The 22,430-nt window shown below is 47.8% G+C and overlaps 1 protein-coding gene across 1 annotated transcript in view; it reads left to right on the top strand.

The window, feature by feature from the left end:
• Positions 1–6,185: 6,185 nt before the first annotated feature.
• The window catches only part of LOC144807923 (membrane-spanning 4-domains subfamily A member 4A-like), a 216,115-nt gene continuing 199,870 nt past the window's right edge, over positions 6,186–22,430 (top strand). Inside the window, exon 1 of the mRNA XM_078673520.1 lies at positions 6,186–6,216. The gene's annotated coding sequence lies outside the window, so the exon portion shown is untranslated. The remainder of the gene's footprint in view (positions 6,217–22,430) is intronic.

The following is a 22,430-nucleotide window of genomic DNA, read 5'->3' as shown; positions in this document are numbered from 1 at the left end:
CTATTGCAATTTGAATTGTCTTGTTCAAAGTTCTCATCAGCCTTTCGACCTCACCGTTGGCTTGGGGCCACCTTGGGGTTATCCGTCTATGTTTGATACTGTGGCTCTGTAGGTATTCCGTGAACTCACTGCCATTGAATGGGGGTCCATTGTCAGTGCGGACCTCCTCCATGAGCCCATGGGTGGCAATAATTTTCTCGAACTTCGGGATCACCTCAGATGCTGCTGTAGATGTTACAAGTTCCACTTCGGGATAGCGAGAGAAATCGTCCACCACCACGAGCATGTATTTGCCCCCGGGGAGACTGTCGAAGTCTGCGCTGACTCGTACCCACGGGGACGTTGGCCCTTCTTCGGTGATCACAGGTGCTGGAGGGTTTGGTAGGCTCATCGCTAGGCACACTGGGCAGCTATGGACCACCTTGTCGAGTCCTGGGAACCACAACTTGCTCCGGAGTCTGTTTTTGGACTTGACGATCCCCTGGTGTGACCCGTGGGCCAGCAACGCAGCTTGTCGGGCGAGGCTGTTGGGCAGTACCAGGCGAGGGCCTCTCAGGAGGCATCCTTCGGCTGAGATGGACAGCTCATGCCTGACTTGGTACAGGGCTTTTAGGACTGCCTGGGCGTCTGGGGTGCGGAAAGATGCTGGGCTTTGTAGCGCCTTCCAATCGTCCAACTCTAGGGCACGGATCGCTATTTGGATGCAGTCGTCATTCTTGGTGGCACTCGCCACTTCCTCCAGGGACATTGGCCGTGGTCGTGACCGTTCAACGATCAACCGGATGTATTCTTCTGTGGCAGCTGCTTCGGCTGCTTCAGCATCGGTGACTGGGCGAGCATGCCTCGATAGATAATCCGCAGGGTTCCGTGTGCCGGGCCGGTACTCCACTGTGAACTGGAACTCCTGCAACTGTAATACCCACTTTTCGATTCTCGGAGGTGGATGAGAAGATGAGCCTTGGAATAGCGGTATGAGGGGCTTATGATCGGTGATCACTGAGAAGGGATGTCCATAAAGGTATATATGGAAGTGGCGGCACCCCCATAGAATGGCGATGGCCCCCCTTTCGATCTGTGAATATCGTTGTTTGGTGGGCGTCAGTGTACGGCTGGCATACGCTACTGGGGCCCACTCTCCGCATGCTTGTTGTTGCGACAGGACGGCCCCAAGGCCTGTGGGGCAGGCATCCACTAGCAGCTGCGATTCATGTTGCGGGTTGAAATAGGCCAGAGTGGTGTCTGCTGACAGGGCTGCTTTTGTCTTTGCAAACGATTCTTGTTGTTCCGGGCCCCACGTCCAGGTGACATTTGACTTCGTGAGGTCGCGGAGGGGCCCTGTCAGGTCGGACAGGTCCTTGATGAACCGCCCGCAGTATGTCACCATGCCTAGGAAACTGCGGACAGCCGTGACAGATGTGGAGGCTGGCGCATCGTGTATGTTCTTAACTTTCTCTGGGTCAGGCCCTACTCCTTGGTCGGAGAACTTATACCCAAAGAAGCTGATGTCTTTGCGAAGGAACTCACATTTGTCTCTATGAAGAGTCAGGCCTCGCTCCCTTAGCCGGTTGAATACTGCCTGGAGGCGTCTGAGGTGCTCCTCTAGGGTCGGGGCGTGTACCAGAATATCATCGCTCACGTTGAGCACTCCGTCGAGGCCTTGTAAGACGTTGTGAATGATATTTTGAAACACTTTGGCTGCACTTGAGATGCCGAAGTTTAGTCTAGTGTACCTCCACAGGCCTGCGTGGGTAGAGAAGGTCGTGATCGGGCGAGAGTCAGGATGAAGGGGAATCTGATGGTACCCCGACCTCAGGTCCATCTTGGAGAACCACTTGGATCCTGCGAGCTCCCCGATGATGTCGTCGATGGTCGGCGTCAGGTGACGTTCCCTCTTAATTGCAAGGTTGGGGAGGCGCATGTCCACACATATCCTTACGGCCTCAGGCTGCTTTGGTTTTTTTGCAACCACAATGGGGGATACCCATGGTGTGGGTCCAGTCACACGTTCAATGATGCCGGCTTGTTCAAGCATCCTCAACTCGGCTTCGACCTTGGGCCGGAGGTGAAAAGCGATCCGTCTATGCCGGAGGGCAACTGGGGCCACTGACTGGTCAATGTGGAGTTGGACGGGGGGTCCTCTTAAGCATCCGATGCCCTCGAACAGCGAGGAATGTTCCGAAACCAGATGATCCAAACCTTGGGCTTGCACTGTCAGGGCAAAATGTATGAGTCCGAGCTCTCGTGCTGTTCTGCAACCAAGAAGGAATCCTGATCCTTCCCGGGAGACGTAGATCTTTGCCTGTAGCTGTGTTGAGTCGTGGGACACAGCTGTCCGGAATACTCCGCACAGTCGCAGGGGGCGCCGGGTTCCGTAGGCAAACACTTGCACTCTTGTGGGGTGGAGTGTTGGAGCATTTTCGAGGCTCTGGTAGACACTGGCGGCCATGAGGTTTATCGTTGCGCCTGTGTCGATGAGGGCTCTGACTGTTTGGCCATGTACTTGGACGGTGCACATCGGCTGAAGACGTGGCCGCTAAGGTGTTGAGCATGCGCACCACGTGGACGGATGCAGCGTCTTCTTCATCGTCGTCCATGTCGCTGCTCGTTGGAGTGTTCGGCAACGGTGCCATCTGTCGCACTCTCCTGGGTGGAGCACTCTGCTTCTTTCTCTGCGACGAGAGACAAACGCTCGCAAAGTGGTTGGCCTTGCCGCACGCACTGCAGACTTTGCCTTGGGCCGGGCAGGCGCCTTTGTGGGGGGTGGCACCTCCACACCACATGCACGCTGTATTTTTCGCGGGTTGGGCCGGCTTCGGCCGTCCTTTCTTGGGGGGTCTCGTCCGGTCATCAGCGGGTTGTGATCTGATGGCACACACCGGTTCCGTCTTGACCGTTACCGCTGTTTTTGTTTCCATGTGGGCAGCACGGGCCTTGGAAAGTTCTTTAGACCGCCCTAGGTTCCAGAGGCGGAATGTTGGCCATGATGGACCAGCGAAACGGGCACTAGCAGCTCACAGACAGGCGCCAGGCACAGCGGAAGACTTGCAGGCCAACAGGAGGACACCAGGGCCTGTGTCCGCGAGATGCGTGAGGTTTTGCAGGGCAGGCTACACGAGCAATGCGTGGTGAAGGGCAGGCCGGCTGCGTAGCGCGTCCAACACGTGGCGTGGGGTGCGCACAGCGCATGCGCGGGCTCCCAGGAGATTCACCGGGACTGGGCCCGGCGGCAGAGACGGGGCCTCAGGGCAGCAGGCAGCGGGCAGACACTGCGGGGGTACCTGGCAGCGACGCTTCGGGTCGCGGAGCGGCGAAGGGCCGTTGGTGGCTGGAGCAGCTGGGCGGAAGCACTCCGGGCACTTGCAGCACCGAAGGGATCCGTGGGCAGGCCAAGCGGAGATGCCGAGGTGAGCCACGGTGGGCTGTCGGCGGCACAGGGGGTGCCAGGGAGTGCGCTGCTCGCGCCGCTGGCGTGAAGGTGTAAGCGGTGGCTGGAGGGCACGCAGGGGCCGGAATTACAACCACCTCGTCGCCAATGTAGTGTTCCGGTGCGGGCCTATAGAACAGACAGCACAGGACACACGTGTATAGATGGTGGCTAGTATATTACTTGACCACGCCCAGAGCCCTGGGCCTTTTATTACCTCCTGACGTGACCAACGCTCCCGTTGGTCTCAACCAACTGTCCCCTCACGCTAGAGGGGTAAACTTAGGGGAACCAGTGGGAGGGGGCGTGCGCTGCAGTGGTACGCTCCACAGTCAGCGACACTACAATCACTTCCTGCTAAGTTGTTAGAAAATAATGAAAAGACGTGTGTGTGATTTAACTTACGCTACCACTGGTATTGCGGTGCATCAAAGGTAGGTTTCTACTTGTGGAACTGAGTGTATTCTTTTCTGGTCTCGTGTTCAGTTCAGCTGTTCTGACCTCGACTAGTTGTGTTTCCTGTCTTCTCCAGGCTCTTTTTCCTGTCAGCTCTCTATTACACCTCAGGTTCCCGTTCACACTGTCCCTCTCATTTCGGGAGTGGGGACATTTTCCTGTCTTGCAGCAGCATAGTTGGCATGGTTTCAGTTTGCTATGTGCGACATTTTCATAATTTTATTGTAATTATGAGTGACATTCAACGATTAAGAGTGACACTTTCGAGCGAGCAAAATCAAGAAATAAAGACAAGGGTAACATAATAATATCACAAATTATGCCTGTTTGAGCATCAAGAACCTCTAATAAGTTCTTAAAACTGCTGAATAGTACCAGAAATGGAAGCACAGAAACTTCGCAGGAGGGCCTTGTTGTGACAATATTGACTTAAAAGAGTTGTGAAGAAGTTTACTCCAGCTGCATACCCCAGACAGCTGCACACTGACACTGCAGGGATGGCCTTGTAGCTGAGCAGTAAATCTCACACTAAAGCTCTCGCCTCCTCTCAGGCCAGCTGTGCTCTCTGTGGTTCTTGCAAGGCTGCCAGCGCCATAACTGGCAGCCTTTTTGCTGTGGTGTCTCTCTCCCACCTCAGGTTAGGGATGCAGTCACAGCCCACCTCTTCTCCAGACAGGGACAAACAACGTGGCTGGAGAGCTTCACTGGTAAGGGTGAAATTCAAATCCCTCCGGCTGGTCGATTATGTCCAGATGGGCTGAAGGAGGCAGGTGCAGGTACGGAAAACATCCTGCGCTGAGCTGGCGCCACCAGCACAAACTCGCAGCACAGACCAACGTAAGTGGCGTGCAAGGCTAGCCGTAGGACAGGCGACAAGGGGAATATGCATAGTAATGTTTTCATATAATACATTGTCACCACCTATATTGAATAGTGATGACAGTATGGCAAAACCACCTCTGCATGATGATTGCACAGGCCCAGTAACACAAGGACAAGGCGTTTTTCAATGGTCAATCAGCACATCCTCAGCTACTGGGCCAGACTGGAAATGCGGCGGAACTGAATTTTGTGCAGACTGCAATGTGACTCTGCTGCACATCGCACAGCGATTAACTTTTACTTTAAGGGGCTGAATTAAATTAGGAAGTGGGAGCAGATTAGTACAGTGACACTTGGGGCCGAAAGCACTCCGACCAAGCCGGATCCGGGGTGTTTTCCGACCGATCCAGACTCCTGCAGTCCGACCGAGCGAGTACGATGCGGCCGTATGCAGTCGGACTCGGTTTGGTCGGACTCCCATTGAAGTCAATGTCAGCCGGTCATTCGACGCTTACATGGGCTCCCATTGACTGAATGGGTACGTCGCAGAGAAGTGCGCCCCCTACAGTGGGTGCGTGTTGGTGCCATCCGCACCGTACATGCCGGTGTTGGGGAGACCCATTGGTCGTCTCCTGTGTCTGAGTCGTAAGGCTGCGGGTAACATGGGGTCCAATGAGGACCCCCAAAGCTCACCTCCAGGAGATATCACGAGCCGGAAGCTCCGACTCGATCCGGCTGTTCAAATCGAGCATCGTACTGGCTTGGTCGGAATTCGTCTCCATTGCGCGCCACGGTTTGCTTGCTTCGGATACGGAAACGATTCAGACGGAGATTTCGTGCTTGTTCGCATCGTACTTCGAAGGCAGACCCGTGTACGAACCAGATGGAAATTCAGCCTCCGAATCAGATCCGCTAATGCCGAACCCGATTCGGTGCCCTTCCGACCGAGATCGGAATCGGCCCCTTTGTGTCAGTAAGCGCCATGAGGGTTCGGCGGGCTCAGCAGTGACCAGTCATACATGCATACATGCAGGGTACATGCATTGGAAAAGGCATTTTTTCTTTCACAAACGAACCGATTCTGCGAATGGCCACGTTTGGGAACAGAAAAAGGCTTGATGCATGTGCCCCATTGTCTTCACAACGCCAATAGCTCGAACTCTTGCTAATGCATTGCAAATGCTTGTTTATGTACACTGTGATGGAAATTATCTTCGGGTCTGGCAAATAAGCCAGAAGAAGAGAAAACACTTTCTCAGTACAGCTACCAGGTGACTTCAGCCCTACAGCCCCAGGTCACTTCTGTGTCATGTATAGGATAAAAACGCATGCCATTTCTATTGTTGTTCAATCTTATCTTTCGCTGATTTACAACTAACATGTTGAAGTGTTGCCTTGGCTTGTGTTTTTATGACCTGGGAGTGTGTTTGCTCTCAGTGCTCTTAGTGACGCAGGAGCAGGAAACAGTGGGGAGTGAGGAAGTGTGAGAACAAAGACGGAGAAACAGCCGGCAGGTAAGATGCGACGCCACCTCTTTTTAGAACATTTCAAATTATGAATAATTTTGATCATTTCTATGTTTATAGAATTCATATTTATATAATATGTGCTTATGTAGTTAAGGATATAAATGACAGAGAGTGGTTGCCAGGGGTCACGGTGACAACGTCCATCATTTCTTTCATACTTCTCAAGTTTCTGAGACGCTCTGGTGTCACGTGACCCTTCTCCTGGGTCTCATTGCCCAAGGGAGCAGGGACCCGGGACTCTCATGTATGAGACGGTGCGTCACTTTTACGCCGCCAGTGCGTCACTTTTTGTGACGAACCAGTGGCGTAAAAAATGTGCCTTGTTGCACCATATTTACAAAGTGATGAATCAAGGTAGATGCGGCACTTTGTAAACCCCTGCGCTACATTATACCTTCGCCAGGTATTATGTATGCAGGGGGGGCGTTCTGACGCAAGACAGGGTCACAGAAGTGACGCAGTGAAATCTATAATATTTCACTTCGCCACTTTTAGGACACAAATGCGTCAATTTTTTACGGCTGCCTCACAGCAGGCGTAAGACTGACGCAAGCCCTTTCACATGGAGCTTGCCTCATGTGAAAGGACACATTGCTGGAGTTGCGTCACTTTTGGGACACACTCCAGCAATGCGTCACTTTTGCGCAATACAGATACGTCAGAAATACTGACGTATCTGTAACTCCTTGTGCCATGATGCGTCATACTGTAAATAAGACGCATCATTGGTCTCGCAAGGAGGGCGCAGTGAAAAGTGACGCATCGCTGCTTTCGCGCAGCGATGCGTCACTTCTCATAAATGAGGCCCCGGGTGTTTTGAGGACTGCCCCCTGGAGCAGACTGATGGGCAGGCCTTCAGTGGCACAGACTGATGACAGGGGCATTGTTCAGGGGTGACATTGGTTTTCAATCCCTGTGGTCCTCCTTGGAGCTCATGAGGCTGCCTATTTTGTGATATTTTGAAGATATTTATTCTTACTTTTATTCTAGAATTCTTGGTATCTGTTTTTTGTTCTTTCGTCAGGGCCTACAGCTGCTGTCATATCATAGGTGTCCACAACGCATGTGATGTCACATCCTCCACCCCAGTCATGTGATGTCATATCCTCCACCCCAGTCATGTGAGGTCACATCCTCCACCCCAATCATGTGAGGTCACATCCTCCACCTCAGTCATGTGAGGTCACATCCTCCACCTCAGTCATGTGAGGTCACATCCTCCACCTCAGTCATGTGAGGTCACTTCCTCCACCCCAGTCATGTGAGGTCACATCCTCCACCGTAGTCATGTGAGGTCACATCCTCCACCCTGGTGAAATGGGTGAAATGTTGCTATTGGTTTTGCTCTTGCTCGATGATGACCATAGAGTCAGGTAGCATGAGAGCGCTCTATAGGTGCGCTGACAGATGCATCGACAATCTGACTAGGTGCCGGGGATTACCGCTGCAGGTCTGGTTTCCCCACCGTTCCACTATACCCCTTCACTGAATGGCACTCATCCAGGTATGGTTCTTTTAGGAACTAACCTGTGTAGAAGGGTTGTATGGCAGAATATCGACCACAAAAATATTGTGGTCCAAAAAATATAATTCTCAAAATGTTAACTACCAAATTATTACCTTTATATCATTTCATTAGTCTTTATTTCGATTTAGAAATCATAAAAGACAACATAATAAAAAAGACTAAACATTACACAATTGAACCTATACATTAGCGTTTCATTCGGCAAATTATCATGATACCACAAAGCAGTACAAGGTTAGCACCAATTATCAATCGTCCAGACACTTGTTAAAACAATAAATTAAGTAAATTAATTGGGAAATTTCATATGTTTTACATCAATTTAAAATATGTACAATTCATTACCCAAGTATTAAAAGTTTATATTTAAAATCAGACAACAAGCTTTCTAAGTATTACACATACAACTTATATCTGTAAATATATATTGAGTGGCATACCTTTATATACATGTAGGGCCATATTTATGACCCGGTGTGCAACGCCCTTGCACCATACAACGTGGTGCAAGTCAGATTTTTTAAGCCAGGCAAGGCCACTTTGCTTGGCCTTGAGTTGCTCCAAATCACTGCATTGCATTACTCTGCCTTTAATAGATTCCATGCGCTTCGCATCGGTGTTCCCACGCAACTCCCATGGTTTTTGACACATTCCCAAAACTTACAAGACCTTATAAACCTGGGAATGTGTCAAAAAGATACGCCTCCCCAGGTGAAGCGTAATATCTTTATTTTTCCTTGTTACTTCCTCTTTCTGCATTTGCTGCATCCTGCAGCATACATAGGACGAGGTATATGCCTTTCAGGATTGTTTTTGTGCAGGAAGGTGTCCCTTCCTTCACAAAAACAATCCTGCATGCAACGCAAGCACACGTGCACCATGGTGCTAGGGTGCCTGCATTGGTGCTAGGCTGCGCAAAATGGCAACAGCACAGGGGGGGAAAGTCAGGAATGCACCGTATTAGATAAATGTGGTGCATATTTCTGCCCTTTCCCGGCGATGCAGGGTAGTGCAGCAAGGTGACTTGCTGCGCTGCTCTGGGCCACAAAAGTCATAAATATTCCCCATAATGCAAAGGGAAGAAGTATTGAATAGAGAAATATCATGGACCAAAATGTTGACACTGCACAGGTATAAGCATTTAAATGTATCTAGTAATATATTAATGTTGTAACTTTACAAAGAAAGTTATGTTTTTAAAATATGTAATACATTTAAAAAATACATAAAATATCAAATAACATATAAACAATAATTTACTAAATTAAAAAAACACAATTCTTAAAAATACATGTACATATAATATTAAACAAAGTATAAATAAAAATACAATTATTCATTCATAATTCATTCACATTATAATTACATTATATAAATATTTATGATTTGTAATACATTTTAAAAACACTTAACATATTGTATATTCATTAAAGCTTTCCAAATAAGTAACTAGGTAACACAAATATTTTTAAATTCTAAATCACATAACCAAAACTGAAAAACAGCCAAAGTAAGTAAAATAATTTTAAAAATATAGATTTTCAAAAGAAATAATCGAAATATTTCATAAAAAGCCAATCCACAATCAATTGTAAAATAATAATCCAATTCCAATCCAAAAGAATCAAAAACATGTAATCAAAGAAGCTGTGTATGATTACAAAGGTGCAATAAAGGTCTTTAAAAAAAAAACCATGTAATCAAATACACTTCTGCAAATACAATCCTCCCAATATTGAGGAAGACATATACATTGTTAGCTGGAAGGGCAGGCGGCTTTACTATTAACAAGCATTGGGGAGAGTGTATACATTGGGTGAGGTGGGGGGGTCCGATTTACTTACCTGACTCAATGCATCAAACTTTGGGGAAAGTGCATTCATTGGGGGATGGGAAGAATATGCTACTTCAATACCAGTCTAACAACCCTGGGGAAATTGCATACATTAGCAGCGAGGCAGATATATTATTCTAACTTCCACTACAACATACACATATGTGAAAAAGTACCCACCTATAACCTGTTAAAACATATAACTAAATAATTAGAAGCTCTAACACTAATTATTCATGCCATTACTTAATTACCAATATAAAAACTCCATAATTAATACATTAAATATATGTGGGTCGCCGGTGTTACAGGGTGCACTATAAGGAGCTGCTCGCCGCCTAAACTTAGGAACTATCCTGAGTTCTCTGCTTCTTTTCTGCCTAATTTATGCGGCACGCTATGCCTGAAAGGGTATTGTTTTGACTAACACTGAAGAGCTATAATGATAGCAAAACACGTGTCATGGGTTGCTTTTATTCATTCTAGGTTGGCTTGGATGATATGTTGCCAATCCAAAGCTGGAATAGCTGTAACACGGTACCTAGAGTGTAAAAGGCTTTTGTAATTTTTCTGCTCGGCATGGATGGCACTGTGCAAACACTCATACACTCACTCACTCACTCACTCACTCACTCACTCACTCCCTGATATAGCCACTGACATATCGTCTCATATACCCATACAGCCACTCACATATTGAGTGAGTCACCCATAGAGCTACTCATGCACCTACTCACTCACCCATAAAGTTACATACACACTCACTTACCAACTCATACAGATATGCAGATACTAACGCATACTCACTCACCAAACAGTCACTGACAAAAGCATACACTCACACATATAGAATCAAAAAATAGAGTTTGCAACCGAATATTGTTACTTGGGTATTACAATAGACAACAAATTGTCCTGGAAAATGGCAGTGGAAGCAAGGAAACATTGCTTTAAGAGAGCGATAGCAGCCTTGGTGTCTTTTTTGCAAAAACTGGGAAAACGACCGCCCCTAGAATTACTAGCCATTTACAGAGCTAAGTGCCAATCAACAGCACTATATGGAGCTAGTGTATGGGGTCATATGGATGTTTCTTCCCTGCAAGTTGCAGAAAACAATTTTCTGAGGTTCCTCTTAATGGCCCCAAAGCGATCCTCTACGTATGCATGTCATGTTGAACTAGGCGTCCCGTACATTTAGGATCTGGCAAGAATACAACCGCTACTCCTATGGCGCCGTATTTGGACTTCAGAAAAAAATGCCCTTACAAAGACAATAGTGGCAGACGCCATGACACTAGACCATGCCCTAAAAATAAAATGGCTAGCTTATATCAGGAACTTTTTTATTGATCTCGGAACCGAAAAATACTATTCCACTCCTGAAAAAATCAGCGAACTCTCAAAAAAAGAACTACAAACACTAGCCCTGGGACACTTGCAAAATCTGAGACTACAAATCGAAGCGGGCAAACCGTCTGTCCAACATGCTGTAATGGTTCAATCCACTTTTTCTATCCAGCCTTACTTGAATCTTGAAATCAGTGCTTTCGATCGTTTTCTTCTGGTAAGATTCAGATTAAACCTATTTCACAGGCTAGTAGCATTCCCAGTAGAAAATGCATGGGACACGATTCTACCCCTGTGTCCCTGCGATGAAAAGTCATTACAAACTACTTTACATACAGTCCTGTTTTGCAAATTTTACCATGAACATCGTAAACTCTGGTTATTGACGCTGCTAAAATCTTGGGGATTCAGGCAGTGTCGTCCTGCTATGTTGAGCTTACAACTTTTGGATACTGAAACCACCTGTTACCATGTTCTTAAGTTTTTTAAAATGCATATATAGACACAGAAAAAATCTGTAAAGCAAGCTTCTTCCAACTCACAGTATTTGTAAATAGTTTTATGAAAACTTAGCAATGTCTATGAAATTATTCTGCATTTTAAATTTATGTCTTTTTTTTATTATTATGTACTGATACTGCTTTTATGGATTTCTAATACTGAAATTCCGAATAAAGGATTTATATATATAGCTACTTTTGCATTCACTCACTCACTCATACACTCACTCACATACCCAATCACTCACCTATACTGCCTTTCACATACCCAGTTACCCATATACCACTGACAAATGCACTACCTCACTGACACAGCTATACAGCCACTGGCTCACCCACTCACTCATCCATTCAGGCAGTCACAAACCCTCTCACCCACCCATATAGACACTCAAACACCCATAGAGGTACTCAGACAACCATTCACTCACCCATACAGAGACTAATGTACCCACTCACACACCATACAGCCACATAGACACCAACTGACAGACAGGTACAGAAATTCAGACAACCAGTCACTCATCCATACATTCACAGAGACACCTAATCACTCACTTATACAGTTAGTCACGCACCCACTGAGTCATCCAATCAGACACTCATACACCCACTGATTCACCAATACATGTTGGTATATATATATTTAACACTCATAAACCTTTTAAAAACACTCACAGTCAATGGATGATGTCACCCAAGATGTCATCAGTGACGTCACAGACCATGTCATGAGTGATATAATATGTGAGGACATAAGCAGTGCATTGCTGTTTGCGTTACACTGTGGCTGATGACTGTGGTGCTTATTTCTAGTACTGTGTGCCGCCGTTTATGGAATAATCACGGCGTTCACTTCACAAGCTGACCCACGCATAACTTATCTACATGGGGCCGCGCTTTCTGTTCAGCATGGCACCCGTGTTTATATATTTTTTTGTGTTCGCTCCACTCCAATGCCCCCGTCCCCTACTCTGCATTTGTGGTTGTTAAATTTACATTTTTATGTAATCATCACAGCGCTTCATGTTCAGCATGGCACCTGTATTTATATTTTTTTATGCTTCCACTCCAAAAGCCCCTCACCCCACTGCACCCTTGCGGTTATTAAATTTACTCTTAGAGAAATCCATCTTTTTAAAATATGGCTTATAAAATGTTATCACCCCATGTATGCACGTCCACACCCAGGTGAAACGACCAGTACAGGTAGGGTGAAATTCCGCACGTTTCTTTGACACCTAATGTCACTCACTTTGGATGCGTAGCAACCACCGCCTTCCTGGAGTGCTGAACGGCTTCCTTCCAGTGTGGCCAGGACCTGCGATGGTTGAGTACACTGCCTTCGGCATGCTCATTTACGAATGCATGTAGTTTTAATTTACCTTTATTATGCCATAAGTATGCAATGTACACTGACCATGTATTGGTATAGATGGATAAAGTCAATGTAATCTGTAACAATATTGCAGTCTGTAGAGCGAAGAATGCACTTTGCTAATGCAGTATGCTAATCCATGATGTGTTAGTAAGTTATCACACCACGTCGGACAACTGAGCTTTTGCTTTTAACACAAAAAGTCTCTGGGGCATATTACGAAGCAATAGCGATAATTATCGCTATTGCTTGGTTAGAGACAAAAATGTATCGCCGACCTGCGGCGATTTTTATCGCAGATTAACCTTGGTATTACCAAGGTTTATGCGCAAATGCGATAAAAATCGGCCGCAATTCATGAATATCGCTGAAAAGTCTGCGATATTCAGGCATTACCGAGCTAATGCTCTTAGCCATCTTATCCACCTCCCATTGGATAACATGGCTAAGAACTGCTCAGGGCAGGTGTTAGCTTTTGGAGATATTCGCGCTTAGCGCGAACATCTCCAAAAGTTGGTAATAGGAGATAGCGATGTTAGCGACTGTTTCCAGTCGCTAACATCTTGGCACGCCCACTTTGCATGTCATTAGTGATACATTTCTCTGACATGCAAAGTGGGGCCCAAGATGGTTGCTATCTCCTATTAGCTGTCGCTAACTGGTGTTAGCGACAGCTAGGTAATAGGGAGATCATTTTATCTCCGCTTTCTTGGCTTTTAAAGCCAAAAAAGCGGAGATAAACCCCCTTGATAATATGCCCCGTTATCCAATGGGAGGTGGATAACATGGCTAAGAGCATTTCCTCGATAATGCATGAATATCGCTCAGCGCGAATATCTCCAAAAGCTAACACCTGCCCTGAGCAGTTCTTCACCATGTTATCCAATGGGAGGTGGATAACATGGCTAAGAGCATTTGCTCGATAATGCATGAATATCGCTGACTTTTCAGCGATATTCATGCATTGCGGCCGTTTTTTATCGCATTTGCGATAAACCTTGCTAATAGCCGATTTGCTGCGATAATTTTTGTCTCTAAACAAGTTAGAGACAAAAATTATCGCTAGTTGTTGGTAATATGCCCCTATGTCTTCTCTGCAGGGCCAAGTGAGAAGCTTGAGCAATACTTTAAGATTGTTTCTGTAGATATGTTATGCTTTCTTCGTTTTCTTTTGCCCGTGTTTGTGGATATCTTGTGCAGTCCGTTAACACATACCTTTTAGCTTCCTTCCCACGTAAAGTAGTCCATAATATCTATTTATGTACATCGAGGCCACATTTTGCATTATTTGCCCCTCACGGGCAACAAAAACTCTGAGGGGCATATTACCAACGTTAAGCGATATTTATCGCTAACGATGCTTAGCAACGAATTTTTTAACGCTAAGCATTGTCAGAAATTATCGCAGATAAACCTTGCTATTATCAAGGTTTATCGCAAATGCGATAAAAAACGGCCGCAATGCATGAATATCGCTGAAAAGTCAGCGATATTCATGCATTACCGTGCTAATGCTCTTAGCCATGTTATCCACCTCCCATTGGATAACATGGCTAAGAACTGCTTAGGGCAGGTGTTAGTTTTTGGAGATATTCGCGCTTAGCGCGAATATCTCCAAAAGTTGGTAATAGGAGATAGCGATGTTAGCGACTGTTTCCAGTCGCTAACATCTTGGCACGCCCACTTTGCATGTCATTAGTGATAAATATCACTGACATGCAAAGTGGGGCCCAAGATGGTCGCTATCTCCTACTAGCGGTCGCTAACTGGTGTTAGCGACAGCTAGGCAATAGGGAGATAATTTTATCTCCGCTTTCTTGGCTTTTAAATCCAAAAAAGCAGAGATAAACCCCCTTGATAATATGCCCCCTTATTCTGTATGCTTTAGTGATTCCATGAATCCCACAGTGTGAAAGTGCAAATCAGTGTGAGTGTGGTATGCTGAACCTGCATCATGCAGATTGTTCCTGTGATGTCTGCAACAGTGCACATCATCGCCTGCAAATCTACCAATCAGGAAACATCATCCCGGTAGATCTGTTCCAAGGTATATTGCACTCCTGCTATCTAGTGTTAGACAACAGTTATTCCCTGCATCTCTTTCTTGTTCTTATACCAGAGATATCGCTGTCAGGGCACGTCACAACTTTCCCAAAGCTTAATTTTTTTTGCTTTGGTAAATTAATAAAAAAATGTTAGGAAGAGTTAGATTGTTTAAAAACATCTCACAGTACACATCAACTCAAGCGGTTTCTTTCAAGGCAGACCCTGCAGTTATTCTTCCGGAGCACCTCCCACCCCTGCAGATCTCTAGGATTCAAGGTCCTCACAGGTCTCTTTGGAAGTACATGGAACATTACTTATTCTCATCCTCCATAAATGTAACTGGTACAGATCTCTCGATTTAAAGAAGGTATGCAGTTCCTAAGTGATAGGGTGGGGGTTGGGAGGAAAGGAGTGCAGGGGAAAAGACAGGTCTTTCTTCGTGCTGCTATCACACACCCCGAGAGGTGTCAAGCTTCATCATAGGTCGGTTGCCCCTCGTCAGCCGGTGCTGCAATGCCTTATGGGCTCCCGAAACCAGGGCTCTTTGTCGGGGATCTTTTGAAGAGGAAGCCGTTAGGTGCGTGCGGGTGTGGTGGCGGGGTAGTGCACAGTGAGAAATTAAATTAAAATAGGTATAGAGCAGTCCTATACAGTCAAATTTTAATGAAAAGGTAGCTCTAGCCTAGAAAAAAACCAAGGCTGGGCCCCGGTGAGGATGTTAATGTTCCTAAGGGGCAGCCTAAGTGTGTCTGGTCAACATGTTTCATGCCTGTACTTGCCCCTAACGGGTCAATTGGCACTTCTTCAGGACCGTGGTCAAGAACAGTGGATGAGTGCACTACCGCCTGGTATTCAATTAGTAGATGTGAATTACCAGGGGCGGTAGAAACCCTAGTTGACGTTATCTGGTGAATTGGTAGACCCCTAGGAAAACGTCATGGGCTGACGGGGATTGCCGGAGCACGTTGTTACTCCGGTGGTAGGTACAATGTAGCAACTTGCTGAGATCCTACCCTGATTCCAGGGCCCCATCAGGTCAGTGTGTGTGAGGGCAGCATGAAGAAAGACCTGTCTTTTCCCCTGCACTCCCTTTCCGTCCAACCCCCACCCTGTCACTTAGGAACTGCATACCTTCTTTAAATACAAGTCTCTTTTGGGAGCAAGTGTGCAGGGCCTCATAACCCAGCTTTTAGTCCCTCCTTTGGATATAACCGAGCTCTCTATGGCATTTTTCTCTACAGATTTATCTCTTAAAATGTATCTCAAATTCTCTCCCAAAGCACATCACCAAGATATATTACCATTGGTAAGTTCATTTCTTGGAAAGCTCTAGCTAGGAACACATCAATTCTTGCATCCTTTTTCCCCATCAGACATTCACATAATTGAACCAATCAGAGGTTTTTACAAAATGAGAAATTAAAACAATTGCGTATTTCACGTAGAAGATTTATTATTATTTATTAAAAACTACTTTTTTATGAACATTAGCAGTAAGAGGTATAAATCAACCATTCATTCTAGAATGTTAGGTGGCGAGAGTTCCAAGGTTGTCATTTGCGACCTGGCTCCTTGGAGGGGATCGACGCCAGGTTATCCACTCCAATATATCCTATATAAAAGATCAAATCTGTATGAAGTGTCTCTGACTTTCACCCACACCATTTTGTTCACACACAACAATAATCATATGCAGTCGGTTTCGTCATGCTAGACCAACTCTCCAAAACCTGGCCATTAACTAATTCACATCAGTTCTGGGTTTTGAAAAGAGGGTTGGCCAATCATGACCACCTGCATACATGTCATATATAGCACTGATTCCCCTCTTCACTGATCCTGCTTGAGCTTGAATATGCTAGAAATTATTTACATTTACACATTGGGGCTATCATGCCATAGCTGTCCACTGTATGTCTGGAATTAATACCTGTATGTCAAGGTCAGCATATCACCAGGGTAGGATTAAGCCTCACTCCAAGCATTGCCACCATTATGTGTTGGCCAACATAGTAACAGGGTTCAGACTTGTGGCATCTTCCATGGATGCCCACCAGATGGCAAGATTTATTTTACAACCATCCTGCTAGGGCAGTGGTTCCCAAACTTTTTTGACCCGTGGCTCCCTTGACCTAATTGGCAGTTGGCCATGGCTCCCCACCATTTTTTTACCCGCGCCCCGGGGTGCCGCGGGGCACCCTTTGGGAACCACTGGTCTACATGAAGATCAAAACCTAGACGTGATGAAGGATTCAGAGAGTAGCCATCACTATCATAAAACGTTATTTGCAACCACTCTGCCTTGCACCCTTCTCCTCTCTGCCTTGCACCCTTCGCCTCTCTGCCTTGCACTATTCTCCTCTCTACCATGCACCCTTCTCCTCTCTGCCTTGCACCCTTCTTTCCTCTGCCTTGCACCCTTCTCGGCCACCCCGTCCACCCTTCCCACCCAATGGAGGGGGCTGTCACCTGGAACAACGGCACCATTTCTAAAGCATGATGGTCTCCCGTGCCTAAAAATGAATGTGTCTGTCTGTAACGCAACTGGCGCTAATGTAAAGCGCTCTGATGCCTTCCGGTGGAGTTCACGCTATATAAAACTGCAAAAAAATACTTGGTAGGGGGACTTGTGCTGCTTTTGGGGAGCACTAAATCAGATGACGTAGTAAAATTACAAAGAGCACGGCGCAAGAGGCTTTTCACATCAGCATAAATTTGTGAACAGCCTCTGACCCCGCACCCACCCACCCAACGCTCTCCACCAGGCCTCTGACCCTCTACCCACCCAACACTCTCCACCAGGCCTCTGACCCTGCACCCACCCACCCAACGCTCTCCACTAGGCCTCTCACCCTGCACGCACCAAATGCTCTCCACCAGGCCCCTGACCCAGCACCCACCCAATGCTCTCCACCAGGCCCCTGACCCTGCACCCATCCAACGCTCTCCACCAGGCCCCTCACCCTGCACCCACCCAACGCTCTCCACCAGGCCCCTCACCCTGCACCCATCCAACGCTCTCCACCAGGCCCCTCACCCTGCACCCACCCAACGCTCTCCACCAGGCACCACACCCTGCACCCACCCACCCTATGCTCTCCACCAGGCCCCTAACCCTGCACCCACCCACCCAATGCTCTTCACCAGGACCTGACCCTGCACCCACCCACCCAACGCTCTCCACCAGGCCCCTCACCCTGCATCCACACACCCAACGCTCTCCACCAGGACCTGACCCTGCATCCACCCACCCAAAGCTCTCCACCAGGGTGAACAACACTTACAACGCAACTTTTACATCGCAGAGCCTTTACAACGCAACCATTACAACGCAAACTATTACAACGCATTGCTCTGCGGGGCGCTCTAGGATAGGGAATAGGTTAATTTACTATCCAATAACCTTCCCTAGTGTCCACGGGGACTGGAGTTGGAATAGTAAATTAAACTATTCACTATCCAGCGCCCCAAAGCACTATGCGTTGTAATGGACTGCATTGTAATAATTGCGTTGTAAAGGCATGCGATGTAAATGCATTCGTTGTAATGTCATACGTCCCTCCACCAGGCCCCTGACCATGCACCCACCCAACGCTCTCCACCAGGCCCCTCACGTTGCACCCACCCACCCAACGCTCTCCACCAGGCCCCTTACCCCGCACCCACCCACCCAATGATCTCCACCAGGCCTCTGACCCTGCCTGCTTCTATGTGGGATAAAGGCGATCCTATGGACTCCCCAGACATCCCCTTGTGAGCGGGTGCAGTCACTGCCTGTACCCGCTTGCAAGAGGATCAAGTGCACCCCTGTGAATGCTGAAAAGTAGTAAAGCCAAACAGAAGTGCACCCTCCCAATGCTCTCCACCAGGACCTTACCCTGCACCCACCCACCCAAAGCTCTCCACCAGGCCCCTTACCCTGCACCCACCCACCCAATGCTCTCCACCAGGACCTGACTCCGCACCCACTCACCCAACGCTCTCCACCACGCCTCTGACCCCGCCTACTTCTGCGTGAGATAAAGGCGATCCTATGGACTCCCCAGACATCCCCTTGTGGGCAGGTGCAGTCACTGCCTGTACCCGCTTGCAAGAGGATCAAGTGCACCCCTGTGAATGCTGAAAAGTAGTAAAGCCACACAGGTGCAAGTTCACCTTCGTGAATCGGGACTCCAGTGTGTCCACACGTAGAGTGTGTCCACGGCACCACACTCTTCCTGGCTGGACTGTAGACACTGCACCCAAGAGCCATGAGGCGCCTAGACGCACTCTCTCCCTCCTCCCAGCAGTGCACTCCTCGAGTGTGTGATCTTGGCGTTCTTTCAGCGCATAGATGAGTGAGGACAGAGGCTCCGAGGCCTCTCTCTGGCTTGGCCGCCGCCCCCCTCACTGGATCCCGAGGGCTGGCCTCTCATTCGTCGGTGCTCGTCCTCCAAACCAGGAGCTACATCTTGGGGTTGCAATTTAAGTGTTTCTCTTAGGTAGGTGGTAAAGACAGGACATCTGATTTTACATGATTTCATTTTAGGCATTTTTTTGGGACCAAAATCTTTCATAAGGAGGTAACAGTGCTCCTGTGTGCAACCTCGTCATCGAGGCAAATGCATCCGTTATGTATTACCCATAAGGGACGTTAATCAACAAAGATACATACATAATTTATTTGGGAAAATACAATTTTATTCTTCAGACTCAGTTATAATAGCAACAACTGGTGCCTCCATACAGGTTTATTTTCAACACTCGGGGTGGCGGTATTGCTTTAAATGACGCATACCATCCCCATGTTCCTATCTGAGAATTATGATTCAGGTGAGAAATAATACGGTCTGGCGAGTGGGAGAGAAAATAAGGAAGCTAGTGCTGGGGAGTCAGGCAGCATAACGTGTCTGCATAGGGAGAGTGCAGTGATGAGGTATTTGAATGAGGACATATTTTGACGCTGACAAGTTTGTGTGTCACATTTCCTCGTTTGCGATGTGCTTGCTTACCGATTTTAGTTGAACAGGGTCCGGAGAGGAGAGGCGAGGCGGGGCGGGGTGGATTTATATCACCCACATCATACAAGGGGGGGCCAATAGGCCCCCACGCAAGCATGGCGGGGCCCGGTCCCTCCCACACCCCGTCCCTTTCGGGGCAGCTTGCCCCGCCCCCTCGCCCCGGAAGTACTGGTGTGCTTCCGGGGCGAGGGGGCGGGGTCGCGGCGGCGAAAGGGTAAAAAGCCTGGGGAGCGCGGGAAGCGGCCTCTTTGTGCCCGCGCTCCCAGGCTCGCTCCTCGCCCCACCGTGGGGCCGTTTAATTTTCTGTAATTTTTGTTCCAGGTTGCAAAGTTGGAGCGGCAGGTTCGGGACTCGGAGAAGCGGGCAGTCAGCGATCGGACTAGCAGCTTTCTGACCTGGGGACTGCGACCGGCGCTTCGTTTCGCAAGCGGTGCGGTGGAAGCATCGAACGGCAGGCACAAAGAGCGGGCTGGTACTTAGGAAGCTACACTACGTGGGCGGCAGGATCGCTGGTACATGGCCATCCTGAACGGACTGCGGGACATTCGAACGGTGGTGTGAGTATCCCGCTCTAGAGTGAAGAATTATTGTTTGGCCCAGTGGGGTGGAGTTTATTGTTTTCTTGGTGAGGTGGAGGACCGATGGGCTTACTTTGTTTGAAGGGACCGGGACATTCGATTTGCCTCTAGATTAGAGGGTTGTGCTCATAACCCCATGGTGGTGGGTGTTTTATCCCGATGTGGAGCACAATTTTAACTTGCCCTATGTTATGAATTTGCGCTAGGTTATGGTGGCGGTCGAGGGGCGAGTAATAGATGCTCCCGCGGTGTTGCTCGCTTTCATGTCCGCTCTCTGTAATATCCTGTGGGGTGATTCGTGTAATCGTGTTAGAGGGTGGTGTTCATAACCGTGTTAGAGGGTGGTGCTCATAACCCCATGGTGGTGGGTGTTTTATCCCGATGTAGAGCTCGCTTTCATGTCCGCTCTCTGTAATATCCTGTGGGGTGATTCGTGTAATCACAAACAGTTTTAAATCATCCCGCATTCACACACGGGGGCGGGGGCTTCAGTCTTGCCTTGCATTCCTTACTTGCTGTAGCTGTGCTGTTTTGGGAATAGACACCACGGACTCGTTTTTGGTGAGCAGTGCAGTTTTAAGAAATAATATGGGGGCCGAAGCATGTTTTGCAGCCGGGCTCATGTGTAGTTGCAGCAGGGAGCGGTGTGCGACCGGGAGGAGTGTTAATGTACTTCGGTGTCTGCGTAGCAGGTGAGACGACTGCTCTGCGGGAGGGAGTATCACATTGAACTTCTACTTGTAAGTAAAAGGCAGCGAAAGTTACTTCTTTCGGAGGTTGGCGTAGGCTTTCGATGCCCGGACTGTCACTTCTGCACAGGACAGCCACATAGAAGAAGCGAGTGAGATGTCACGGTGTTTATTGGCAGTAAATTAAGTCATTAGCCAACCTGCTCTTTGTATCATCCCAAACTGCTGCTAGTTCCCATTATTTCTGGGCAGTCACGTGAGCTCTACGGAGCCCTATTTTAATACTTTGAAGTGCTCACGACTGCGGTAATCCTGATCGCTAGACTTTAAAGATGGTCGGTCCGAATTTGATTTCACTCTGGGCTCTAGGACAGACGTCTCGCTGAACTCGTCTCCTTGGAGGTCTGGTGATCTCCGTTAACTAGACGAGGGTCTTCCTCAACTCTAGGTGGGTTCACCCCAAATTCTTGTGCGACTTCTAACCTCTGGGGGAAGGTGGAGGAACATCCTGAAAACTGTGGGGGAGGGGGTTAATTCCTGCATTCTATAAGGGAAATGCATCCTTAACTCAAGGATGTATGTATAGGCCTTCTGAACTTCAAGGCGCACGCCCGGTTCTAGCGGGTGGGCCAGGCCCACCCAAACAACCTTTTATCATCCCAGTCGGCGGAAGAGGCCATGAGGACGGCCAAAATATTGTTATGCTTTTCACTTTGTTTACAGTAATTATCAATCTGGGGTAGCGTTGCCACCTTGCTTACACATGCTTTCTGGCGACCATTTGATAAAAGATTAAAGGGGATCCGTGCACAGATACGTGCCATGGTTATTATCCTTTGGAAAAGACAGTCCGGCCCTCGTGGCCGATTACTATTTGTTCTACTGTTAAGCTGAAGGAATCTGCTGGGTAATGTTTTGCACACTAGTTCAGCTGGTACACCCCCCTTGTTTTGGGGATGCGAGTACGCCGTTGTGTTGGTAGAACTGAAACTGTGCCATTTTACACAGGACCGTACTTTTTATAAAGAAATGGATGATAAGGGGTCTAAGGGCTGTCCACTAGATGGCAACGGAGGCAAGGTTTATAAACGAAACATTGCTCGGTTTGTGGCTCTGTAATAACACAGGCACGGTAGCAATGGGGTTGTGTGAGTCAATTCTAAGAAAAGTAAACCGAAGTGAACGTGCACAAGAAATAGAAATACATTGCTTCTGGGGGCATGGGGAGTAGAGTTCTGGAGTGACAAATCGAGCACATCTTCCTGAGCGTATGTATGTTTCAAGGTTTGATATTGGTTG

The sequence above is a fragment of the Lissotriton helveticus genome, chromosome 1_2 (genome assembly GCF_964261635.1).
Source record: "Lissotriton helveticus chromosome 1_2, aLisHel1.1, whole genome shotgun sequence".
NCBI lineage: Eukaryota > Metazoa > Chordata > Amphibia > Caudata > Salamandridae > Lissotriton > Lissotriton helveticus.
This window is presented reverse-complemented; position numbering and strand designations above follow the sequence as displayed.